Source organism: Nyctibius grandis, chromosome W (assembly GCF_013368605.1).
Source record: "Nyctibius grandis isolate bNycGra1 chromosome W, bNycGra1.pri, whole genome shotgun sequence".
Taxonomy (NCBI): domain Eukaryota; kingdom Metazoa; phylum Chordata; class Aves; order Nyctibiiformes; family Nyctibiidae; genus Nyctibius; species Nyctibius grandis.
In genome coordinates, this window is record NC_090694.1 from 8,250,504 (window position 1) to 8,276,193 (window position 25,690).

Sequence of the window (25,690 nt, forward strand, 5' to 3'; positions counted from 1 at the left end):
AGAGAATTGAGTCGGACAATGGGACTCATTTCAAAAACAGTCTCATAGATAACTGGGCCAAAGAGCATGGCATCGAATGGGTATACCACATCCCCTATCATGCACCAGCCTCTGGGAAAATTGAACGGTATAATGGGCTGTTAAAAACTACCCTGAAAGTAATGGGGGGTGGAACCTTTAAAAACTGGGATAAGCATCTGGCACAAGCTACCTGGTTAGTTAATTATAATTCTTTTGAATATTCAGTAGATGTTAAAAAGTGTATTTTTTTGTGTGTGTGCATGCACACACAGATCTAAAAATTCCCACATATACAAAAATATATTCAGGAAGAATCTTGCAAAAATTAATGAAATCTCAGTAATGTAAGTACAACATGGTAAATAAGTCTTTGAAAGGGACAATTAATTTCTGCAAAGACTTTACATGTCCTGTTAAGTATGATCTGAGCTAAGTAATTTTTCTACAGTATACTTTCTATTGCAAAAATCACTATGCTTCTCAAGCAACATTATTTCCTTTAAAAATGTGGTATTTTGAAAATAGAAATACGATATGAAAAATGCAAAGATGATTGATTTCAAAATGTTTCACTTGTCTACAAACATATTATTCAATATGTTTTTGTCATGCAAAATGTTATCAAAATCAAGTAGAAATAATGTGTTCCAAATCCTGAATTCTCTGGGAATTCTTCAGTTGACCATTTTTTCCAGTCCAGTTAGGAGGCAGCCATCTCTACTATGTCTCCAAGACAATGAAAAGAGTGTAGTCCCAGCACAGAGCACAAAGAAACAGCCTGACTCTGTTTCTCTGAATTGCCCATGTGTGGAGCCAACAGCCATTTTCCCCCTAAAGAACGATGAAAACTAGGCAAACAAATTTCCTAAGTTACACCTCTAAGTTAACACAGTGGGAATACCCACCACAGCATCTAAAATCCAAAAAGAATAAAAAGGGAGACTCAGGCAATGCTGTCCTGAAAAATTGGTTCACTAAGAACATACTTTAAATGGCAGGCCATAATAATTAGGAAAAACAAACTGATTCACTTTATCAGATTACCCTTACTAGGACAGAAAAGGCTAAATGTAATATACTTCAGACGTACCTATTTCCAACTCCCACCATTTTACTTTCAGTGGTGTCTGTAGTATAGCACTTAAAATAAGTAAAGGCCAGTTTCAGTCTCAGCTGAATATTCTTTCTTCTGGTAAAACATTTAATAATAATTAAGCATTCAGGGGCTTGTTTGGTATAGCATTTCCTTTCATCTAATCAGAAAGTGTTTAACCCATTCACCTATGAAAGCAACATGAAAGTTTCTACTGATTTCATTTGACTACAAATCAGATGCCAGGTCTATCACACAAGCACAAAATAATAATCCATCTCTGCTTCATAGGAAACTTCCTCATAGGAAAAGTAATCCTAATGAAAATAAAGACTTCTGATAACAGAGAACAATTCACACTAACTGTAAGATAAATAATGTTAATGAATAAGGATTGAAATAGATTTTTTTTAAAAATCTCTTTCTTTTGCAGTTAAAATAAAAGCTCATTAATTACTGGGAAAATGTAGACATTCACTTGTATAATTATGAAATACAGTAACATGAAAGCAGTTGTTAGAATGTAGTTAAGCATGTTAACATTACATTTGTTCATATTTTTTTTTAAAATCAACTCTTGGCTTTCTTCTCCAAAAATGTGGATGAAAGAACAACTTAGGTCATTGTTTTTTCAATTTACAAAAGAAAAATAACTTCAATTCTTTTTCTTTTGTAGGGTCCCCCACTGCTTAAAAAACAAAACCAAAGCAAACCCAACACAATAAATAACACTAGTTCTTAAAACAGTATGGCAACTGAAACCGTTGGGGCCCCAAGAACAAGGAGGGCATTGTAAATACCTTAATTACTCAACTATCCTGGGTGCTTAACTAAACAAAGAAAAGCCTTTGCAATTTGGAGAGCGGTAATGGCTGTAAGATAAGGAGGCTGGGGATGTTCTCACTTCAGATGGCTGGGCCTTGGGATGGGCTGATGCACGGGAACATAGAGATAAGGGAGTTGCAACAGCTGCCTCGAACGTGATTCCAGGACTGAGTTTATGTAAGATACAGTGAGGAAGACTACAAACTGTCATCTGAAGACACCCCCCCCCCAACGCCCACCAGGGAAGATGATTCTGCATGCAGACATTTGCATATCTTATGGTTATGTAAATGAGTTCTTGGAAATTCTATGACTATGTATGACTTTATGGTATATAGTCTCTGAAAATCTGCCAAATCGGGGGAACGCTCATGGTGGATAATCCCTAGTGCTACAATAAAGTATGCCTGCTTAATAACACTCTAGTGTTATTGAGTTTCTTTCAGACTCTTTACCCAGCTGCACCTAGCTTCCCACTTCAGTGAGGAAAGTTAGAAAGCAAGGGGGTTTGGAGAGTACCGATTTTTGTATCAGTTTTGGCGAGCCAGCCAGGAGCCTCTCTGTCCGGCTGCAGGACTCCTGGGTCGGAGACTCCCTTGGCTGGCCCCGGAGACGTCTCTGGAGGGACTCCCCCATTCAGTGGATCCGAGTGGGGACAGACAAGGACCACTGGTAAGAAAAGGCATTCTTTCTGTTTTTGTTTTGGGACCGGTCATTTGGAGCTACTCATAAATCGTGGTTCGTAAGAACCCTGCCGGGTGGCATACATTTGCATGTACGATTTGTATTAATCTTCTGGTTAGTGCGATCGTTTGTTTGTGCATTTGTTTGGTTTACATATTGTCACGGTTTAAAGCTGGACTGGCTATTAAACCTGTGGCAGACGCTCTTTGTTAACCCTCCCCCCCCACCTGAAGGGAAAGGGAAAAGGGAGAGAGACTTATGGGTTGGAAAGTTAAAGCAGTTTTAATAAACTATAATAATGAAAAAAAAAAGGTATAATAATAATAATATTGGAATAATCACATATATACAAACATATACAAAACCAATATCGAGCTCCCCTGATGTCAGCCATATCACCACCGGCACTGCAGGGCAGGCTCCGGGAAGGCCCAGGCTGGGCCCAGCGACGGTCGAGAACTGGATTCAGGGATGCACGGATCGGGATCGGGGGCAGCAGGAAAACGGACAGAGTCCTTCTTGGACACTGGCCAAAGGCTCAAGCCGCAGAAGCAGCCCGAAGCAGCAGAAACACCCAAACACAGCAGAAGAAGCCAGGGAATGGGCAGAAGAAGGGGAGAAGAAGGCCCGAGACCTTCGTGATCCCCCCGCTTTATACTGAGAATGACATGTATGGGATGGAATACCTTCGTTGGTCAATTTTGGGTCACCTGCCCTGTCCGCTCCCCCCTGCAGCTGCGACCCCCCTTCGGCTCTTCACTTGTAAGCAGTGAGGAATTCAGCAGTGACCTTGGTTTCTCTAAGAATAAGTACAGCAAGAGCCTTTCTGCATAACATCCCTCCCGGTGCCTCAGCGATAACTACAAACTTTGAGCGTTATCAATCCTAGAAGCAGACACTGTCTGCAAAACATGCAGTTACTTTCAGAAAGTACAGTTACTTAGAAGAGACTTAGCTGAAAGTAAAAATCACTGAAAGGAAAATTGGCCTGGTTTAGGCCAAACCAGGACATTCCACCCCTTATTCCATACCATTCACGTCATACTCAGATCACCACTACCTTTTCATTTTCAAATATATACAGATATCACTAGTTTATGATTCATCTCTATACGAAGTTCTTTAAGTTCATTTAGTTCAGGATTGTGGGTTTCCATCTGGTTAGCAGTCTCTCAGGGCAGGAGACATGGTTTTGTCATGGTTCGTGCCCACGGGTTGCAGGTTAAAGATGTCAGTCTCGAGGAGGTTACTGGACGCCACTTGCAGCTAGCTCCGGTCTCATCACCACTGCCTTTACCTGAAAGACACTTATGAACACTGTTAGTATTATGCAGCAATTAACATCACACAGTTCAGAATTAAGTATTCTCACACAGAATCAGATCACCTTCAGGGACACATCGAACTTCACCATCCTGCAGCATAACCCACCAAGTACATCCAGGTCCCTGAGCAAAAGCAATCCCATGAATGGGTTTACCTTTGCCCGTAGCAGGAAGAACCCAAACAGTTTTTCCCAACAGATTCCTTTCATGCACCACAGGGACTTTATCCCCTTCTACTGTATGTAAAAGGTCTGACTGAGCAGGGCCAGCTCGGTTGATAGATCCCCTGGTGTTAACTAGCCAGGTAGCTTGTGCCAAATGCTTATCCCAGTTTTTAAAGGATCCACCCCCATTGCTTTTAGGGTAGTTTTTAACAGCCCATTATACCGTTCAATTTTCCCAGAGGCTGGTGCATGATAGGGGATATGATATACCCATTCGATGCCATGCTCTTTGGCCCAGTTGTCTATGAGACTGTTTTTGAAATGAGTCCCATTGTCCGACTCAATTCTCTCTGGCGTGCCATGTCGCCACAAGATTTGCTTTTCAAGGCCCAGAATAGTGTTTCGGTCAGTGGCATGGGGCACAGAGTATGTTTCCAGCCATCCGGTGGTTGCCTCTACCATGGTAAGCACGGAGCGTTTATGTTGGGGGATATTGTTGCAGCTAACAGAAAGAATCAAGAGCTGAAGTCAACAAGCTCTCCAAGCAAGGCCACAGGCCTATCATCTCCTGTGTGCTTCCCACAGAGCCTCTGCATACTTGACAGTAAACATCACTGTGAACAGTGCTGGACTTGGCACCTGCAGGATCATGTTACAGCACAGGGGGATGGTGAAAGGACTGACCAATGGGAGGTTGCAGGGCGGGGCGCGTGGACAGCGTGTGGCAGAAGCGGGGTGACCAATGGGGTTTTGCATGGACAGTGCCTGGCTGCATCTACGGAAGCAAATACGTTATAAAAAGGGGCTTTTTTTTGTAATAAACGGCTTATGCTTGATTCACATTGGATCGTGTGCTGAGTCCTTTTCTCCACAATTGGTGACCCCGATGTGATCATCTGGCCGGCGAGGCACGTTCGGAAGAAGGTTTTTTGCTGGTGGAACAGCAGCGGGCAGAGCTGCTTACCCGGGAACTTGGTAAGGAGACACCGTGGAATCGGTGAGCCACCAGGGGCACGATGGGGGGTACTATAACTAAGGAAGAGAGTACCATTTTATCTATGTGGCAGTCAGTTTTAAACAACAGGGGATAAGTCTCCCGGACCCATTGTTGCGAAAAATGTTGTTGTGGGGGAAAAAGCATGGATCTGCTACTTCTGCCTTCAGTATGGGAAGGATGAGGATCTGCCCTTTTTGAGGCAGCGACAAAGGGAGATAAATCTGCCACGGAACTGTTAACGACATGGCGTGTAATGAAAGAGACTGTACAAAAAGTAAAACAGCAGCAAGACAAGGAGGAAAAAGGAGAAAATCCGGAGTCTCCTAATCCTCCTGTGCCATGTATCAGTGGCGTTGGTGCCTCCGCAGGCGAGAGGCGAAAACAAACAGACGCGGCGCCAGTAAAAGTGAAGACGCCTGTACCTACTGCTCCCCATGCAGTAGCGGAATACTACAAGAATTTAGAGCAACCATCTCCTTCTAATGCGCCGCAACTGCTCAGCGAAATAATATCAGAAGCTGTCGACAATGGTCACCCTCCCTCCCTCTGCTTCCGACTTCTGATCTGACACCGGCTGCACCTCAGACTGGCAGCGCCGCCCGCCCACCCCCGCCCTCTGCACCTCCGCTCTCCACAGAAGGCTCCTCTGCTAGAGAAGAAGAATTATCACAGGCACTCAATTGGCTAAGTATCACAGAGGGCCTCTCTTGTAGACCTAAGATTAATGCCCCTCCAGATAAACTCTTTAGCGTGCCGGGAATTACTGTGTTCCCTCAAGACCCTGGGAAATTTTCGGAGGCTATAAAATCATCGGCAGCTTAGGAGGGGGAGTGGGAGGTGGTAGAGAAACTGGGAGGCATGGGAGGTGATGCGGGTGGATCTGCGTCTGGTCCTTCTGTTTATCCTGTGATTTTTAATGATCCTGCTGCGGGTGAGCCTCATACGCATGCTCCTTTTTTGTGGAAAGTTGTACAAGATTTGCAAAAGAGTGTAGCTCAATATGGTATAAATTCTCCTCCAAGTATGCAAATGTTAAGGTTGTTGACAATGGAGACTTTGACTCCTTGGGATATTAAGCAGCTGGGAAGGATAATTTTCCAGCCTGTGCAATTTACGGTGTTTATGTCAAATTGGAGAAGTGCTTCTGAAGCTCAGGCGCTGGTAAATTTGCGATACAGTCAAGATGATCCTCGGTATGGTAATGGAGTAGATGTCTTAATGGGAGAGGGTCAATTTGCTAATTCTAACCATCAGGCTCAATGGGACCCTCTTATCCTGGAACAAAAAAAAAAAAAAAAAAAAAAAGGCGCTGGGTATGAATGCAATTGTAAAAACTGCACAACTGGCATCTCCAGTGCGCAGATATACTACTGTGAGACAGGGACCAAAAGAGACGTTTTTACCTTTTGTCGAGAGATTACAAGAGGCAGTTGAGAAACAAGTTTTTGACGCGGATTTGCGAGAGACATTGATAACGCAGCTAGCTAGGGATAATGCTAATGCTGATTGTCAAAAGATCATTGAAGCTTTACCTGGAAAACCAGATTTGAATGCTATGATAAAGGCATGTGCAAAAGTGGGTACTGTGGAACATAAGGCTCAAGTTATGGCTGCGGCCGTACTTGGGGCTTACGTCGTCACAATTGCAGCCTATATTCCAATTGTTAGCAGGGGACACAAATTTAACAGCACCATGACAGACTACTGCAGAGGTACAGCAACTGATTACAGATGTAGAAAGCAGGCTACATTCCAAATTTGTACATCGTATTGATTTGAATCAGGAAATACAAATTATCACTTTGTTTGATAGGCAAATTCCGTATGCAATAATTGGTCAATGGAATTCAGAATGGTCAGATCCGTTACACATATTGGAATGGTTGTTTCTACCCTCGAAAACAAAGAAAACTGTTCCCATGATTGCAGAGCTATTGGCACAGATTATCATCAAAGGTCGGATGCGATGTTGGGAGCTTGTGGCCAGAGATCCTGCATCACTAACCGTTCCTATTGCAGCTCAATATTTTGAGTGGTGTATGGCCAATAGCTTTGCTTTGCAAACAGCCATGGAGAATTTCTCGGGACAGGTTGTTTACCACTTGCCCTCCCATCCTGTCATAAAATTGAGTGCGGAACTTCCAATTGCCACGAGAGTGTTGTGCGCAGACACTCCTGTGGAGGGAATTACCATTTTTATGGATGGATCTGGGAAAACAGGCAAGGCGGGCCTTGTCTGGTATTCTGACGGCAAGTGGGAATCTATGGTAGTACAACAAAAGGGTTCACCTCAGGTGGCAGAATTATGAGCTGTATTAGAAGTATTTCAGAATTTTCCCATTCCCTTTAATTTGGTTACTGATTCAGCATATGTAGCTGGCATTGTAAAGCAATTGGATAGATCTGTTATAGAGCATACACGTAATCAGTGTGGTTTTGAATTGCTGCGAGCTCTGTGGCAAGAAATTCAAATCTGAACTGCATTGTTTTATGTTTTACATGTAAGAAGTCATACTAATTTGCCTGGGTTTATTGCAGAAGGCAATGCTCAAGTGGACTCTTTGGTTTCTGACCCCACAAATTCTACTACAATGACTGTACAGGTGCCGGACATTAAACAGCAGGCACATATGTCACATGAGTTTTTTCATCAAGGACATCAGGCACTGCGACGACAATTTCATTTGTCACACAGTGATGCTCGGAATATCGTGGCTATGTGTCCGGATTGTCAACAACTGCCGCAACCTACGCAGATACAAGGAACCAATCCTCGAGGACTGCAGGCCTTGGACATTTGGCAAACAGATGTAACTCACATTGCTGAATTTGGCAGGTTAAAATATATTCATGTAACAATTGACACTTCTTCTTCTTTGATTATAGCTACAGCGCAAACAGGCGAAAATGCTGGTCACGTTATTCAACACTGGCGAAAAGCTTTTGCAACTGCAGGCATCCCTAAACAGATAAAAACTGATAATGGGCCTGCCTATCGTTCTGCTAAGGTGCAAGCTTTCTTACAGGTTTGGGGTGTTACTCACGTTACTGGCATCCCTCATTCTCCCACGGGACAAGCAATCATCGAGCGAGCGCATCAGACTCTGAAACGCATGCTTTTAAAACAAAAAGGGGGAATGAGTGGTGAGACACCTGAAGCTAGACTGGACAAGGCAGTATATGTATTGAACTTTCTCCAGATTTGAACTGATAAAACTGATCCTCCTGTTGTAATGCATTTTGGATCAATGAAAGGACGATCGCAGATGGAACCTGGTGTAACAGCATCCTCGCAGCTAAACTGAGGAAGTGTGGTCTGGATGATCGGGTAGTGAGGTGGATTGGGAACTGGCTGAAGGAAAGAAGCCAGAGAGTGGTGGTCAATGGGACAGAGTCCAGTTGGAGGCCTGTGTCTAGCGGAGTCCCTCAAGGGTCGGTACTGGGACCAGTACTATTCAATATATTCATTAATGACTTGGATGAGGGAATAGAGTGCACTGTCAGCAAGTTCGCTGATGACACAAAACTGGGAGGAGTGGCTGACACAACGGAAGGCTGCGCAGCCATTCAGAGAGACCTAGACAGGCTAGAGAGTTGGGCGGGGAGAAATTTAATGAAATATAATAAGGGCAAGTGTAGAGTCCTGCATCTGGGCAAGAACAACCCCATGTACCAGTACAAGTTGGGGACAGACCTGTTGGAGAGCAGCGTAGGGGAAAGGGACCTGGGGGTCCTAGTGGACAGCAGGATGACCATGAGCCAGCAGTGTGCCCTTGTGGCCAAGAAGGCCAATGGCATCCTGGGGTGTATTAGAAGGGGTGTGGTTAGCAGGTCACGAGAGGTTCTCCTCCCCCTCTACTCTGCCCTGGTGAGGCCGCATCTGGAATATTGTGTCCAGTTCTGGGCCCCTCAGTTCAAGAAGGACAGGGAACTGCTAGAGAGAGTCCAGCGCAGAGCCATAAAGATGATTAAGGGAGTGGAACATCTCCCTTATGAGGAGAGGCTGAGGGAGCTGGGTCTCTTTAGCTTGGAGAAGAGGAGACTGAGGGGTGACCTCATTAATGTTTATAAATATGTAAAGGGCAAGTGTCATGAGGATGGAGCCAGGCTCTTCTCAGTGACATCCCTTGACAGGACAAGGGGCAACGGGTGCAAGCTGGAACACAGGAGGTTCCACATAAATATGAGGAAAAACTTCTTTACAGTGAGGGTGACTGAACACTGGAACAGACTGCCCAGAGAGGTTGTGGAGTCTCCTTCTCTGGAGATATTCAAAACCCGCCTGGACGCGTTCCTGTGTGATATGATCTAGGGAATCCTGCTCCGGCAGGGGGATTGGACTAGATGATCTTTCGAGGTCCCTTCCAATCCCTAACATTCTGTGATTCTGTGATTCTGTAAAAGTTTTTATTCAAGATTTGCAAACAGGGTAATGGATGGGACCACATGATTTGTTAACCTGGGGACGGGGTTATGCTTGTGTTTCCACAGATGTAGGACCTCGTTGGATGCCAGCCAGGTGTGTGCGTCCCACCATGGGAAAGGAAAAAGAAGTAACTCAGAATCAGGAGACAGTCACTTGAAGATGGGAGGGTTGTATATAGCTGTTTTTCTATATACTCTCATAGCAAGCCTCACAGCATGGATACCATCTCAGCCGAAAACCAATGTCTGGGTTACATTAAAAATTTTTTTTTACAGCTTCTTTACTAGTGCCTGGAGCAACTGCTGCTAGAGCATTAAGTACCTTGAATAAGTTGGGATGCTGGCTTTCAAAACAGACCAATGCTACTTCTGCGGCCTTAAGTAATTTGCTGTTAGATGTACACTCAGTTAGACATGCTACACTGCAAAATAGGACTGCTATTAATTTTCCTTCTATTAGCACATGGGCACGGGTAATATTTTTGATATTGTTGTTTGGATGTTGTTTGTTGTGGTGTGTCTCAGGCATGATAGAATAAGCAGCGAAAAAGGTATGGATTGTTCAAGAACTTACGGGATCTGCTGATCCTATGATGCCTGAGGAAATGGTGGGAATGAAGGAAATACGGATGTATCCATGATCTTTTTAAAACAAAAAGGGGGAATTGTTGGGGGATATTGTTGCAGCTAACGGAAAGAATCAAGAGCTGAAGTCAACAAGCTCTCCAAGCAAGTCCACAGGCCAATCTACTGTGTGCTTCCCACAGAGCCTCTGCATACTTGACAGTAAACATCACTGTGAACAGTGCTGGACTTGGCACTGCAGGATCATGTTACAGCACAGGGGGATGGTGAAAGGACTGACCAATGGGAGGTTGCAGGGGGGCGCGTGGACAGCGTGTGGCAGAAGCGGGGCGACCAATCAGGTTCTGCATGGACAGTGCCTGGCTGCATGTACGGAAGCAAATACGTTATAAAAAGGGGCTTTTTTTCGTAATAAACGGCTTATGCTTGATTCACATAGGATCGTGTGCTGAGTCCTTCTCTCCACACGTTTACCCTGGCGGGTTTGAGGGAGTGTGATATAGTCAATCTGCCAGGCCTCCCCATATTTATATTTCAACCACTGCCCCCCATACTGTGGAAGACCCTCAGCCTGCAAAGAGCTGTGCTTTACTTGGGGAGCATAAGATTTGCTTGGGAACACTGCACTGAGAATAGTTTTTGCTTGCTTCTGAGATAAAGGAGCCGAGACCAGTTCACAGGGCTCTTTGAGGCATGTAACAAGTAAACATGTGTTGAAGGTCAGTTCTGAACACAGAGCTGAAAACAGGAATGGTTGTTGATGTTTTGAGCCCAGGACACTGTGGGCTCTTCCCAGGATGGGTGATGAGTGCTTAGCATGTGAATGTTGATGTTATCTTGAACTGCCTAGTCTGGCTCCTGCATTGTAGCAGTTAAATAGAGTAGTAGCATAACAATAAAAAGCCTTAGGCCTTTCGGCTTGAGGCCCTTGCATCCTTGATCTCAGAGTCTGTGCCTTCCTTGCTGCCTGCCGCACCATACCACACAGGTTTTAACCGTTTGGCTTGCTTAATTGTGGCACACGTTTCACAGTCGTGGATAACCTGTGCAATAGAGTCCATGGTTAAGACCACCCCTCGGTCACGAGCCCATTGGTATGTTGCATCTCTCCCTTGATGACCTGAAGTGTCATGAGCCCACCGAGCTAAAAATAGTTCACCTTTATGTTCCCAGTCCAAATCTATTTGGAACACTTCAGCAGCCTGATCCGCTTGTTGGTTGTTTCGATGTTCCTCAGTTGCCCGACTTTTAGGTACATGAGCATCTACATGACGTGCCTTCACGACTAGTTTCTCTAGACGAGCAGCAATATCTTGCCACAATTCAGCAGCCCAAATAGGTTTCCCTTTGCGCTGCCAGTTGCTTCGCTTCCACTGCTTTAACCATCCCCACAAGGCATTTGCCACCATCCATGAGTCAGTATAGAGATACAATCTTGGCCACTTTTCTCGTTCAGCAATGCCTAAAGCCAGCTGGATGGCTTTTACCTCTGCGAATTGACTTGATTCACCTTGTCCTTCTGTGGCTTCTGTGACTCGTCGTACAGGACTCCATACAGCAGCTTTCCACTTCCGGTGTTTTCCTACAAGACAGCAGGATCCATCGGTGAACAGGGCATACTGCTTCTCATCCTCTGGTAATTCATTATATGGTGGGGCTTCTTCAGCACGTGTCACCTCCTTTTCTGGTGGCATTCCGAAGTCTCTGCCTTCTGGCAGATCACTTCTAGGATTCCTGGGTGATTAGGGTTTCCTATTCGAGCCCTCTGTGTAATTAATGCAATCCATTTACTCCATGTAGCATCAGTTGCATGATGAGTAGTAGGAACCTTAGCCTTGAACATCCAGCCTAGTACTGGTAATCGGGGTGCCAGGAGAAGCTGTGCTTCAGTACCAATTACCTCTGAAGCAGCTCTAACTCCTTCATATGCTGCCAGTATCTCTTTTTCAGTTGGGGTGTAATTGGCCTCAGAGCCCTTGTATCCTCGACTCCAAAATCCTAGGGGTCGACCTCGAGTCTCCCCTGGTACTTTCTGCCAGAGGCTCCAGGTAGGACCACTGTCCCCAGCTGAGGTGTAGAGCACATTTTTAACATCTTGTTCCGTACGGACTGGTCCAAGGGCTACTGCATGCACAATCTCTTGTTTAATCTGTTCAAAAGCCTGTCGTTGTTCAGGACCCCACGGAAAAAATTTTTCTTTCTGGTCACTTGATAAAGAGGGCGTACAATCTGGCTGTAATCTGGATTATGCATTCTCCAGAAATCCACAACGCCTAAGAAGGCTTGTGTTTCCTTTTTGTTAGTTGGTGGGGACATAGCTGTTATTTTGTTGATCACCTCTATTGGGATCTGGCAACGCCCATCTTGCCATTTAATCCCTAAAAACTGGATCTCCCGGGCAGGTCCCTTGACCTTGCCTCTTTTTATGGCAAAACCAGCTTGCAGAAGAATTTGGATGATTTTCTCCCCTTTGTCAAAAAATTCTGCTGCTGTATCACCCCATACAATGATGTCATCAATGTATTGCAAATGTTCTGGAGCTCCACCCTCTTCTAGTGTGGACTGAATCAGTCCATGGCAAATAGTAGGACTGTGTTTACACCCCTGGGGCAGTCGATTCCAGGTGTACTGGATACCTCTCCAGGTAAAAGCAAACTGTGGCCTGCACTTTGGTGCCAAGGGAATAGAGAAAAATGCGTTAGCAATGTCTATGGTGGCATACCACTTGGCTGCCTTTGACTCCAGTTCGTATTGAAGTTCTAGCATGTCTGGCACAGCAGCACTCAGCGGTGGCATAACTTCATTTAGGCCACGATAGTCCACAATTAATCTCCATTCTCCATTAGACTTTTGCACTGGCCATATAGGACTATTAAAGGGTGAGCGCGTCTTGCTAATCACTCCTTGATTTTCTAATTGTCTAATCAGTTTATGAATGGGGATCAGGGAGTCTCGATTGGTGCGATATTGCTGTCGGTGCACCGTGGTAGTAGCAGTTGGCACCTGTTGTTCTTCAACCTTCAGCAACCCCACAATAGAAGGATCCTCTGAGAGGCCAGGCAAGGTAGACAGCTGTTGAATGTCCTCAGTCTCTACAGCTGCTATACCAAAGGCCCATCTATACCCTTTTGGGTCCTTAAAATACCCTCTCTTGAGGTAGTCTATGCCAAGGATGCACGGAGCATCTGGGCCAGTCACAATGGGGTGCTTTTTCCATTCATTTTCAGTTAGGCTCACTTCGGCCTCCAATACAGATAACACTTGAGATCCCCCTGTTACTTACGAAATACTGATGGATTCTGTCCCTTTATGATTTGATGGCATGAGGGTGCACTGTGCACCAGTGTCTACCAAGGCTCGATACCTTTGTGGTTTTGATGTGCCAGGCCATCGAATCCACACAGTCCAATAAACTCGGTTGTCCCTCTCCTCCACCTGGCTGGAGGCAGGGCCCCCCTAATTAAAGAATGGATTCGTGCTGCTCACGGGGACTGGACCTTCATTTCCCCTATTCACACTTGGGAAAAAGGGATTTGAGGCCCATCTACCCTGACTGGAGTCCTGCTCACTGGTAACTGGAGCAGCCATCCTCCTAGGAAAATTCTCTCTGGTATTTCTTTTAGCTTGCAACTCACGTACTCGTGCCTGTAGGGTACTGGTAGGTTGTCCATGCCACTGCTCATGTCCTCTCCATAATCACGCAGGGCAAACCACAGGATACCTTGTGACGTGTTCCGTTTCCTTTGAGCCGGTCCTGTAGGAGAGCTTTTTCTCCTAACAGCTGCAACACGGGCCTGTGTAGGTAGAGAGTCAAGTTTATTCTCGATCCTGGACAGTTTGTCTGACAGTTGTTTAAATGAGTCCTTGTTTTCCTTAGTCAGTTTTTCCACAGCTGAGATGCAGGTCTGCAGTGGGGAAGAAATACTATCTTCATACTGTCGCATACAGTTAGCCATTTCACCCACAGTAGATCGTGCCGTATCGTCTTCTCCCCAGACTAATATTGACAATGTATGGGTATATGCTGGTGGAGCACTCTGCACAACCTTCCGGAACATGGATCGGTTGCATTCCACTTCATCAGGATTTACAGGATCTACAATGTCCCGTGGGTGTCTATAAATGATCTCTTGCACAGCTAGTTCTCTAAGGTAGTTAATACCTTTTTCTATAGTGGTCCATTTGCTTAGGTGGCTCATAACATCATCTTTATAGGGATACCTGCTCTTTACAGCTGACAAGAGTCGCCTCCAGAGACTGATAGTATTTGACTTTCTTGCAAGCACCTTATCAATACCACCATCTCTGGACAGGGATCCCAACTGTCTGGCTTCTCTACCATCCAATTCCATGCTATCCTCCCCATTATCCCAGCATCGGAGCAACCAGGTAATAATTGGCTCACCGTCATAACGGCTGAAGTCTTTCCTTATATTTCGCAAGTCCTTCAGGGATAAGGAGTGGTAGGTTATCTCTATGTCCGAGTCCTCCTCCTGGGATAGTTCTGCTTTAGAAGGACCTTTCTTCTGTGATGGGTCTGCTTTAAAAAGATGATCAAGGAAACCCCCATCTGTGTCAGGCCCTGACTCTGCCTGAGAAGGGTCCTCACCTGGGTCATGTGATAGCTCTGCCTTAGAAGGCTCTGAGTCATCATCCGTTGCTTCTCAAGCTGATTTCTTTTGGTATTTCTTCCTGGTTACAGGGGCGGTTGGTACAGATACGGTAGATGCTGGGGTCTGAGTAGATGCAGTGGCTGTCATGGGAGTGCTGAGACTCGCTAGAGTCTGAGTAGATGCAGTGGCCATCTTGGGGGGTGTAGCAGCTGCGGTGCAAGCTGCCGGGGTTTGAGTGGATTTAGTAGCTGTAGCGGCAGCACATGCTGTAGGAGCTGAGGTGGCTGCATAACACCTACACCTGTCCCTGCACCGATATTTAATCTTATCCCACATCAGAAACACATTCAGGACAACCGAAAATAAAAACATGCCACCTAGACAGCGCCATCCTAATTTCGCAAAATCTAGTGGAATCAGCTTGGCAGAAAAGGAGAAGGTACTATTTCCCGAAGTAAAATTGAAAGGGCAGTCATTAACAGAATCAGCTAAAGGACGCCTGGAGCGTGCAGATGAAGTCGCTGCTACTGATTCGCGATTAAAGCTGCCCATCATTGTGTCATAGAGATAAGAGATCGGAATAGTAACTGCCCAGTTTATCACGGCATAAATCAGTATCAAACCCCATAGCCAAACGACACCTTTCGGGCAGCTCCCACTGTTAAACCACATGTAAACATTCATAAGAAGCAAGCAATAATATGCTGCATATGGCAAGTAAGGTATTATTACACTTAACTCTGTAAAAAGCTCTATAAAGAGATGAGATAACACAGCGTTCAAAAATAACATTACCATCTTCGCTATCTGTTTTAATTTCCAACCCCTTGTAAATCTCAAAGGAAGAAATCTGATACTCTCTCAGCTGATCTTTCCGGGTCTCCTCCCGCCACAGCTGGGATTTGACTTATCAGAGCAACCTGTTGGAGCTTCTCTGGAGCCCCACGTTGGGCGCCAATCAATCTGTCACGGTTTAAAGCTGGGCCGGCTATTAAACCTGTGGCAGATGCTCTCTATTAACCCTCCCCCCCCCACCGGAAGGGAAAGGGAAAAGGGAGAGAGACTTATGGGTTGGAAAGTTAAAACAGTTTTAATAAACTATAATAATGAAAAAGAGTATAATAATAATATTGGAATAATCAAATATATACAAAACCAAGATCGAGCTCCCCCGATGTCGGCCACGTCACCACCGGCACTGCAGGGCAGGCTCCGGGAAGGCCCAGGCTGGGCCCAGTGACAGTCGAGAACTGGATTCAGGGATGCACGGATCGGGATCGGGGGCAGCAGGAAAACAGACAGAGTCCTTCTTGGACACTGGCCAAAGGCTCAAGCTGCAGAAGAAGCCCGAAGCAGCAGAAGCACCCAAACACAGCAGAAGAAGCAAGGGAAGGGGCAGGGGCCGAGACCCTCGTGATCCCCCCACTTTATACTGAGAATGATGTGTATGGGATGGAATACCTTCGTTGGTCAATTTTGGGTCACCTGCCCTGTCCACTCCTCCCTGCAGGTGCGACCCCCCTTCGGCTCTTCACTTGTAAGCAGTGAGGAATTTAGCAGTGACCTTGGTTTCTCTAAGAATAAGTACAGCAAGAGCTGTACACTACCGCTGCACACTACCGGTGCCTCAGTGATAACTACAAACTTTGAGCATTATCAGTCCTAGAAGCAGACACTGTCTGCAAAACATGCAGTTAGTTTCAGAAAGTGCAGTTACTTAGAAGAGACTTAGCTGAAAGTAAAATCACTGAAAGGAAAACTGGCCTGGTTTAGGCCAAACCAGGACAATCATTTAATTAAATTGCAGTTGGGTAAGATTTGACAGGAAACCAATCTAAGATGGGATCAAGCCCTCCCTATTGCGTTGTTAAGACTTCGAACCAAACCAAGAACCAAGGAAAAGTTGAGTCCTTTCGAAATCTTATACGGGAGGCCATTTCAAACTAGATATCAAGGGCAGGACCTTACCTAAGTGGGAGAAATTACTTTGCAACAATATTTAATTGCACTAGGAAAACAATTACAAGAAGTAAATAAATTGGTAATCTCTGCTAGAGCATGTGATTTAGACTCACCAGTGCATTTGTTTAAACCTGGGGATTGGGTTTATGTTAAAAATATTTCAGGTAACCCTCTCGAAGAGAAATGGAGAGGCCCTTTTCAAGTTCTGCTCACGACCTACATGGCGGTCAAGCTTGAGAAGCACGCTGCCTGGATCCACTACTCGAGAATCAAGAAAGCACCTGAAGGACCATGGAAATTCCAAACCACGGGATCCACATCCATAAAGTTGACTCGAGACTGTTAATGATTATATTGTGGTTTTGCTTTTGCTTTAATATAGTAATACCCTTCACTCCCAGTTTTGGTTCACCTAATTCACCCACTCCTGATATTGTTAGTGTTTGTCATTGTACTAACAGCTTTCAATTGCCTTTTATGGTATAAGTTGAAGAAATTAGCTATGAAAATTTGGACCCTACCTAAGATAATGAAATATGAAAACTTGGAACCTTTGTAAAAGAATTTACAAGTAACAAGTAAAGGGGGGAATGAAAAGGTTGAGGCCCCAAGAACAAGGAGGGCATTGTAAATACCTTAATTACTCAACTATCCTGGGTGCTTAACTAAACAAAGGAAAGCCTTTGCAATTTGGAGAGCAGTAATGGCTGTAAGATAAGGAGGCTGGGGATGTTCTCACTTCAGATGGCTGGGCCTTGGGATGGGTGGATGCACGGGAACATAGAGATAAGGGAGTTGCAACTGCTGCCTCATAGGACATGGCCTATGTGATTCCAGGACTGAGTTTATGTAAGATACAGTGAGGAAGACTACAAACCGTCATCTGAAGACACCAGACACACCCCCCCCAACGCCCACCAGGGAAGATGACTGCATGCAGACAGTTGCATATCTCATGGCTATGTAAATGAGTTCTTGGAAATCCTATGACTATGTATGACTTTATGGTATACAGTCTCTGAAAATCTGCCAAATCGGGGAAGCACTCATGGTGGATAATCCCCAGTGCTGCCCAGTGCTGCAATAAAGAATGCCTGCTTAATAACACTCTAGTGTTATTGAGTTTTCTTTCAGGCTCTTTACCCAGCTGCACCTAGCTTCCCACTTCAGTGAGGAAAGTTAGAAAGCAAGGGGGTTTGGAGATTTCCGATTTTTGTATCACATCCCATAAGTCTGCCCTATCAGGCTCTGATAAAAAGGGTTTCATCAGGAGTTGTAGAGCAATTCTCCTTCTCAGTAACTGTGTCTACTGTGTCTGAAGCAGAAACAATCACTACCGTTTTAACTGCTGAATGAGCTTTCTCCTTCTCAGTAACTGTGTCTACTGTGTCTGAAGCAGAAACAATCACTACCGTTTTAACTGCTGAATGAGCTTTCTCCTTCTCAGTAACTGTGTCTACTGTGTCTGAAGCAGAAACAATCACTACCGTTTTAACTGCTGAATGAGCTTTCTCCTTCTCTGCGATGACAGCACAGACTGCCACAATTTCATCACTTTCAAAGTCGTATTCTGGAATTGATTCTTGTGCAAGCTTTTTATTTTGCCAGTGCTTGCACTGCCTCAGTCTTTGTTGCCTTCTGCTGTTCATGTAGTTTTCTTGCCCAGGATAGGTCCTCTTTCCACACTTCAGGGTTCATTGGAAAGATGTGTAAGGACACCTGGAAACTTTGGATTGCCTAGAAATAGAATAGGGAAAAAACAAGGATTGGAAACTTTAAAGCTTACATATTTCATCACAGAAACTAACAGAAAAAAAAATTATGTACATCATTCAAGCAAAGACAAAATGATTTTACTCCAATCTGTCTTTAGTTGAACAATCCTCCCTCAGCTGTAAATTCAATAGCAGCATTACCCCCAAACAACTGTGCATACAAGTGTCTGAAAGTACCAAGAATGCATGAACAAATCGGGTACCTGGCTACAAAGGCACAAATAAGAGTCCACATGTCAAAAATAATATTGTAATTAGAAGGGTAAAAGACAAAATAATTTTTGTTTTGATGGTTTTCTATCCCACTTTTCTCCTATCATCAGACATACGGGAAGGCAAAAGCAGACAGACATGGTTTAAAGAAATATAGAAAAGGGATGACTGGGATTTAAAGTATCACTAATACTGCTTCTTTTAAATTAGCATATAGTCATTTAATATACAGACCTAATAATGATATAGTGTGCTTGTACTTACTAGTTGTTTAAAATGTATGTAGGATATAGCCTGCTAGGATGATGTAGTGAAACTCATATTTGTGGTAGAACATTTACTTAGTGCACCTGTACTTAATTGCTTAAAAATGTATGTAGGATACATTCTGTCAGGACATAACTAGCTCGGTCTTGAAGAAAGAAGACATCGTCCTTATCTACATCTAGGGAAGCTAGCCTGAAGAAAAGCAACCACCTTATCTACATCTAGGAAGACGGGAAGGCTGGCCAGAAGAAAAAGAAAAAAGTAGTATCCCGAAGCAGAAGGGCTTTGATGTATGGTCTGGTTAATGGAGAAGAATGACCATTGTCAAATGTAAATCAACCTTGACAGAAGTATTAGTTTTAAAATTAAGCATTTATGTTAATTGTAATTAGATATATTAACCAATGAAAAGTGTACAATGTAAATAGAAGGATGGCTTCATGTAATTTTTAGTGTATAAAAACAGTACTGGGATTTGCAATAGGTGTGCTTGATTTGTGGATAATTCTGTTACCGAAAAAGAGTAACCAAGAAAACTCTCCAAACCAAATTATAGTTTAGAAAGCCGACATTGGTTTATTACAGCTGGGTGCATGGGGGATCTCTCCTCCTAGCATGCACACCTAAGAACAAAAGCTTGCTCCTTATATACACAATTCCAAGAAAAAAACTCACCCATTTAAAAAAAACTTATGCATAACACGTTATATAATGCATTACATAATGTCTTTACGCATGCGTACTAAATTGGGGAAGGGGTCTTGGGTGGTCTCTGGGGGTCACTGGTGGTCCCAATCCCCCTTAAATCGTGCTTGTGCGCAAGCGTGGTTGAGGCCTTCTTGTTTACAAGTACATGTGTTCCCAAGAAGAAGATACCGTTTTGGACTTATCTCTCCTCTGACACAAGAGTTTATGAATCAAGTTAATTTAGACATCACAAAGTTGTTGTTTACAGTTTTGTTTTGTCTTTTGGCCTTATATAATTAGCAGAGACCTTTGTTTTTCTAAGACTAAGCGTAAACAGCATGAATGTTTGTTTACTAGAACCTTGTTATCAATCCCATAAACAAACTCTATCTACAAAACATGTAGTTTACTTCAGAAACTATTATTATTCTAGCTAAAAGGAAAATTATTGACAAGAAAGTTTGTTCTGTATAAAGGTAAGACAGATGACGTGCGGAAAACAGACTCCACAACCGGCAAGGTTGTAAAGTAGGTATGTTTATTCAGCGCTGGGCAGCACAGGGGGGTAGTCCCACCAAAGTCGTGCGCACCTTCGCGGTAATTCAGCTTGTATTTATGTACCAAAGTATTACATATTCATCATTTCAAGGACACCTATACATATTCATGACTTTCCCTGAGAAGGCAGTCTTTATTATAATGAGTTCCTCCTGGTGGTCGTGGGCCGGGGTCTCAGGGATAAAGGCCGTATGTCTTCCTCGCTGTGTACTTCTCACCTTTTCTTCTTGCACAGGCGTGATAACATCTTGGCTCAAACCGCAAGACCAGTTCTCGATGGGTTTTGTATAACCTTAATGTTCTGCAACTTATTCTATTGAGATATGCTTAGGCAGTTAATTTACACATCAGGCTGATAAGATAAAGAATTAAAGAATTTCTCAACCCCTAGGACAGCTCACACACAGATCAAATAGCAAGTAAAAAAAGGAAAACGAGTTATGTCCCTTATCAATCCCCCCTTTTCTATAAAGTTAGTAAATTCTTTTACTATATCATTGAGACCTTTTCAAAATACTTATTCGATTCTAATTGTTGTCTCAGATGGTGTTTTCTCCAGGTTGGTATTGATGCACTCACAGTGATGTACCTGTGGGGAGAGGATAAAATCTTTCCTAGAGAGATAACACATTCTTTTAGATATTGTTGATCCTGAGATCATGGGAAACTCCTGTTTCTGTCATTTGATAGGGTTTATCATAAATAATTTTAAAGGATTAACCTTTTCCTTAGTCCTAGGTTGAATGTGTATTTGTAGCAAAGCTAAGGGTAAAGCACCTGGTTATTTAATCTGATTTTATTCATTTGTCTTTTTAGATTTTGATTCATTCTTTCTATTTTTCCATTTGAATGAGGTCTCCATGGGGTATGGAGATTCCATTTTATCTCTAATACTTTAGCCAAATTTTGAGCAGCTTCCGCTACAAAGTGTGGGTCCCTATTTGAAGATAGTTCCATAGGTACCCCAAATCTCAGTATTATTTTCTTAAGCAATATTTTGTTACTTCTCTTGTCTTGTTGGTGCGACAGGGGAAAGCTTCCGGCCAGCCTGAAAAAGTATTTATCATTATTAAAAGATACCGATACCCATTTGCCACGGTTCCAAATGGTTCCATGAGCATGGATTACTCCAAAGGTAAATTTTGAATCTGTCCATATATTAACAGTTTTGTCTTTCGATAATTCTAATGCTCCCAGAAGGGTTATGAGTTCTGCCTTCTGAGCTGATGTGTTAGATGGTAGAGCCTTAGCTTCAATTATTTCCTCAGTGGTTACCACTGTGTATCCTGTTTCCCGTGTTCCATCCCGCATAAAGCTACTACCATCCATAAACAAGTCCCAGTCTGCGTTGTCCATTGGCATGTCTTTCAAGTCAGCTTTGTTGGAGTATGTCTGTTCCACCGTCTGTAAGCAATTATGTGTTAATTTTGTCCTACCAGGATCCGTAGTCAGAAAGGTTGCTGGATTCAGGATGCTGGTTACTTTCAGCTCCACATCATCTTGTTCCAGAAGGATGGTTTGATATTTCAGCATCCGGCTCAGTGACAGCTAGTGTCCTCCTTTTTGTTCTGGAACAGTTGTAACTGCATGGGGCACAAACACAGTTAGCTTTTGCCCAAGGGACAATTTTTGGGCCTCTTGGATCAGCAGTGTTGTAGCTGCCACTGCTCGGAGGCATGTTGGCCATCTCTTATTGACATTGCCTAGTCGTTTTAAAAGGTATCCCACAGGTCTTCTCTATGATCCTAGTTTCTGAGTCAACACTCTTAGGGTAATATGCAGTCTTTCATGTACAAATAGTTCAAATGGTTTTTCTAAGTTCGGGAGGCCCAGAGCTGGAGCGCTCATTAAAGTCTGTTTTAATTTTGTAAATGCACCTATGAGTGCAAACAAGGAGGTTTCCTTTCCCTTGTACAGCTTCATATAAGGGTTTGGCAATGAGTCCAAAATTCATTATCCACAGGCAACACCATCCGGCCATCCCGAGAAATGCTCTAAGACTCTTGTTTGAATTCCTTTCATCTTACCGGTCCGGCATCTGGTTTTGACTGGATGGTTACCGGTCCTGCCGTTCGGGATCTTCCCGGTGTTCCTGAAGCCCATACGAGAGGGGTCACAGCATCTTCTGGTATCTCCTGTAACTCGTCTTCCTTCTGTAATATAAAACTTGGGTATCCAGAGCTTTGTTTTCAGGAATATGGTTTTGGATTTTTCCTTTTGTAAAAGTAATTTGTGCATTCAATTTACTTAGCATATCTCTTCCTAACAGCGGCATGGGGCAATCTGGTATGTAGAGAAATTGATGGGTTAACACCCTTTTCCCAATTCCAAATTTTAAAGGCTGGAAAAACGGTCCAGTTTCTTCCTGCCCTGTGGCACCAACAACTGACACACTACGATCATGGAAAATTACTCCTACATGTATTTAACACTGAATAGGTAGCTCCTGTATTTACTAAAATTGTATTTTCTCATTCCCCAACTTTATTATAATCGGGGGTTCTGTTGGGGAGGGTTTCGAATCTTCCCTAGCTTTATCGTGACCAGGGGATCCGCTAGGGTAGATTCCCCAGAACAGCAATACCAGTTGTTGTATTCCTACCTCTGAATCAGGATCCAGCGGTGTATTGTGGTGCATTACGTCCCTTAATCGATCCAGGAATTCGGATGGTGACTCGGAGGGACCTTGTTTGATTGCATATAATGCTGACCAATTTATGGTTTTAGGAATGGCGCTCTCCATTCCCTTCGAGATCCACTCCTGATATGTCTTTAACCTTTCCACGTGTGTGCAGATCTATTGGGTTGCCAGTTCGGATCTCGAAGGGGGAGGTATTCCTTTATATCTCTTCCTGTGATTTCATAGTGATACTCAGCTAAATCTCCTGCAGTTTTTATGATTAACTGCTTCTCCGTTTCAGTCATGTAATCTAATAACAATTGTATGTCATTCCAATCAGGGTTATGCTGTTTCACAATAAACTGGAAATGTTTGGTTACACTTATTGGATCGTTCCTGTAATCTTTGGCAACCCTTTTCCATGCCTCTAAATCAGTAGTAGAAAAAGGTACCTTTATTAGCATTGTCCCACCATCAGATCCTACTGCCTCTCAAAGGGGTGCTTGTAAAGCTGTTGGAGCAGGTTTCCTCCTGGTGCGGGAGGATACGGGGCTGTCTGGGGGAGTGGGGTGTCCGTCCGAGTCCTCATCCTGTTCCTGTGATCGAGGAGGAGGCTTAAACAAATCAGTTAGATCTTGTTCCGGTGCTTGGCAAGTATTTATTCTAGTGTACCTTTGTCCAATACTACATGCCGAACAACACCGCCTCAGTTTACCTTTAGACTCTATTATTTTCTCGCTCTATTATTTTCTCGCTCAAGGGCGAGTACCATAGGGTCCTGTGGTGGGATCATTCCACAGTCCCTCTGCCACTCCGGATGGCTTCGGAGGGTGAAAAAAACCATGATTCACTCAGCCCTTCATCTCCCAAACACACAGTACCACCTTTTTACAGGTCTTACAACTTAAAAGGATCCACACCAAATGTCATCCACCTTGTCTATTAAGTACCACAGTCCCACACACAAAACAAGGTATTGCCCCTGGGTATCTAGATTTGGGCAGGCGTTCTTGCGGATGTTGTTCCCAGCCCAAAGTTATTAACCATCCTGTGGGAGTTAAATAGGCTTCTTCAAGAGATTAGTCAGAACTCTGATATTAAAGAAATTGACCAAGCACCACAGCAACTTAACTCACATATACAAATTTCTGCAAACATTTCCGGCGCTACGAATCAGGACTCTCACTCAGTTTACAGCGGCGCTGTGTCTCAGAAACACACACACACACACAGAGTCAAATACTCTTAACATAAAATACTCTCAGAAACACACACGCACAATTAAATACTCTTAATATAAAACACTCTTAACATAAAAGATTCTTTGCATAAAAGACACTTGATGTAAAATACCCGGGACTTGTAAATAAGGTATACAGCAATCGCTCCGGTTATTATCCCTCCAGCAGCTGCAAATATTCATATCACAATTGTGAGAGGCTCGCTTACCCTTCTCCTGCTTCTTATACAGTCATTAGCAGGTCCGTCCTGGCTCCCGATATCAGGATGCAGCGATAACCTCGGATTCACTCGATCTACCCTCAAGATCGCTAGCGGCCGCTCTATCGGTCAGCGAATCCCCCAATCGGGTACCCTCCTCCCATACGGGGAACTACACTGTACGCCAGACGTCTCTGCGCGGTTTACCAGCAGCCCCGGCCACGCGTGGGAGTCCCCAACGACTTACTGGCTTCCCGACCGGTCCCCTGTTAAACATACCATTTATCCGCGGCTTCAGGAGATTCTTGTCTGCTCCCGTGGTGAGCGGTTGGAATCGGAGGCCCCTTCCGAGAAAAGGGCTCGGGGCGCGCCTAGCGGCGTCCGCTTCCTCAGTCGATCCCGCAGCCGAGCAGGGGTTCTCCTGCCTGGCTCGTCAAAATGACGTGCGGAAAACAGACTCCACAACCGGCAAGGTTGTAAAGTAGGTATGTTTATTCAGCGCTGGGCAGCACGGGGGGTAGTCCCACCAAAATCGTGCGCACCTTCGCGGTAATTCAGCTTGTATTTATGTACCAAAGTATTACATATTCATCATTTCAAGGATGCCTATACATATTCATGACTTTCCCTGAGAAGGCAGTCTTTATTATAATGAGTTCCTCCTGGTGGTCGTGGGCTGGGGTCTCAGGGATGAAGGCCGTATGTCTTCCTCGCTGTGTACTTCTCACCTTTTCTTCTTGCACAGGCGTGATAACATCTTGCTCAAACCGCAAGACCAGTTCTCGATGGGTTTTGTATAACCTTAATGTTCTGCAACTTGTTCTATTGAGATATGCTTAGGCAGTTAATTTACACATCAGGCTGATAAGATAAAGAATTAAAGAATTTCTCAACCCCTAGGACAGCTCACAGGCAAAGAATTTCTCAGCCCCCAGGACAGCTCACACACAGATCAAATAGCAAGTAAAAAAAGGAAAAAGAGTTATGTCCCTTATCACAGAGCAGGCCTTTAGAGCCCACTCTGAGGCCTACTCTTGCTAAACTGTTGCTAACTTGAACCGTCTGGTATCAATTCCACCCTGCACCCTGCGCAGAATAAATACAATATCTCTCCTGAGCGTGTGAGATTGGTTAATTGCACACCGGGCTCGAATCCTCTTTTCGGACAACAATAATACATTAATCCTAGCCCCATAATAAGCAGTTTCTGTAACAGCTTTGTGGTTGCAAGCACACCAGTTTAGGCAAAAGCACACAAATAAACTACCAACTTGGAGAGGTGCTCTAAGAAAGAACTCCTATAATCTTATAAACCATGTAGTATTAATACAATTATTTAAGTATAACTGATACTGTCTTTCAGCTCAGTTGGGAAAAGTTCTGCAAATACAAATACTCAACAAAAATTGTTAAACATAAAAAAACATGACCATCTA

General features: G+C 44.0%; 1 pseudogene; it reads right to left on the reverse strand.

The window, feature by feature from the left end:
- Positions 1-17,935: 17,935 nt before the first annotated feature.
- LOC137675661 (tetratricopeptide repeat protein 33-like) overlaps positions 17,936-25,690 on the reverse strand; it is a 34,095-nt pseudogene continuing 26,340 nt past the window's right edge.